The sequence below is a fragment of the Austrofundulus limnaeus genome, unplaced genomic scaffold (genome assembly GCF_001266775.1).
Source record: "Austrofundulus limnaeus strain Quisiro unplaced genomic scaffold, Austrofundulus_limnaeus-1.0 Scaffold1944, whole genome shotgun sequence".
Taxonomy (NCBI): domain Eukaryota; kingdom Metazoa; phylum Chordata; class Actinopteri; order Cyprinodontiformes; family Rivulidae; genus Austrofundulus; species Austrofundulus limnaeus.
In genome coordinates this window covers 2,776-3,119 of record NW_013954346.1, presented here as the reverse complement: position 1 = coordinate 3,119, position 344 = coordinate 2,776, and positions in this window count along the sequence as shown.

Sequence of the window (344 nt, the reverse complement as noted above, 5' to 3'; positions counted from 1 at the left end):
AGCACACACATGTGAACACTGAGCACACACATGTGAACATTGAGCACACACATGTGAACACTGAGCACACACATGTGAACACATGTGAACACTGAGCACACACATGAACACTGAGCACACATATGTGAACACTGAGTACACACATGTGAACACTGAGCACACACATGTGAACACTGAGCACACACATGTGAACACTGAGCACACACGTGAACACTGAGCACACACATGTGAACACTGAGCACACACGTGAACACTGAGCACACATGTGAACACTGAGCACACACATGTGAACACTGAGCACACACATGTGAACACTGAGCACACACATGTGAACACTGAGCACA